Source organism: Parasteatoda tepidariorum, chromosome 4 (assembly GCF_043381705.1).
Source record: "Parasteatoda tepidariorum isolate YZ-2023 chromosome 4, CAS_Ptep_4.0, whole genome shotgun sequence".
Classification (NCBI taxonomy): Eukaryota; Metazoa; Arthropoda; class Arachnida; order Araneae; family Theridiidae; genus Parasteatoda; species Parasteatoda tepidariorum.
Window position 1 is genome coordinate 83,824,841 of NC_092207.1, and position 1,598 is coordinate 83,826,438.

The window sequence follows — 1,598 nt, forward strand, 5'->3', positions numbered from 1 at the left end:
TATTGGCGATCGAAATGGGCTGCAGGTGGCGTAGAGCAGAACTCTTTTCCTATGGCAACACTTCACATGCTTTCCCCATTAGCGTGTGGAAAGTCATAGAGGAAGGAAGTGCGTTAGTTTCTCTCTTGATTTTCACATAGATTAAAATCTTTTAACTTGAAAAACTATATGGAACTGAAAACTACATTATACATAGTTCTAAGGAAAAGTATCATGGAAATTTTAAAAAATATTAAATATTAAATATTATTATTAAAAAATATCGTAGTACATTCCTATACAACTGAAAAGAGGAGGAGAGGGAAGGGAGAAGGGCTAAAAGCATGAAACCGGTCTCACCCCAGATGGCGTATTCGAGTGTTGCGATCGCGAATCGTGGCAGCAAGAATTTGGTTTCCCAATTTGGACCACAAATGCTCTATTGGATAGAGCTCAGGTGAATTTGGGGGCCAAGACATGACTTGAAAGTCACTGGAATGTTCCTCGAACCAATCCATGACGATTCGACCTTTATGACATGGTGCATTATCCTGTTGGTAAACACCATCACCCGCAGGAGAAACTGTTGCCATGAATGTATGAACTATGTTCAAGTAGCTTACAGACGTCAGGGATTGTTCTATGAAGATTATGGGTCCTAATGTGCTCCATGAAAACATTGTTCCTGGGCGAGAAACCATGAAAACTTAGGCGAGCCCATTGTTATAGATGGAGGGTGGTCATAATGTGATGGCTCTTTGGTGTATATATATATAAAAATCGATAGATATGATATTTTGGTGTAAAATTTTCCTAAACTTTAATTACTTTGAAAATTCATGTATTTGAATAAATACATGTTTTACATGCGTCAATTATGAATAAATGCATATGTTTATTATATCTTTTTCAATATATTTGTAATTATATTATATAATTATATAAAATAATATAAATACGTATTATATATTTATATTTTTAATTATTATATTTTATTTGGCTCTAATATAAAAATAAAATTAACAGAAAAAATCATTTATGAACAAATCGAACTATACATTTAAACTTATTAAATAGTTTTAAACTTCATTACCTAATTTGTAAAAGAAAAGAAAATGTCAGGGAGATCTAAACTAAAGTTTTAAAACAAAAGTTTGAAAAGAAATACAACCCGAAAGTTCTATCGTTTCTTCTTTTTCCATGTTTACATATCGTTAAAAGACTCATCGGTTGACTGCTTTGCACGTTTCCTACCGTTTGAAATCAAGACAGAATAAAGAGAGGAGCGGTTATTGATATTCATAGTGCGTAGATTTTTTTTACGGGACTGACAATGCATTCCTTCTTTAGTCCGGGAATTGGATCGATCTACTTTTTTTTTTATAAAAAAGAAATGCAATCTTTCAGGAGCATTCACTTTTATCTAACTTCTTCAGATTCTCTTCCTTCAATTCATGTAGGTGGCTGATAAAGAAAATTTGGGAGACCGGAAGTTGCAATTTTAAAACTTTCTGGTTTATTTTTTGAAGAAAAAAATGTATTGATTAAAGTCATAGTTTAATCTCCTTTTTTAAAGATGGGATATAATTTTAAGTACGCAAACTATACAAATGAATTTT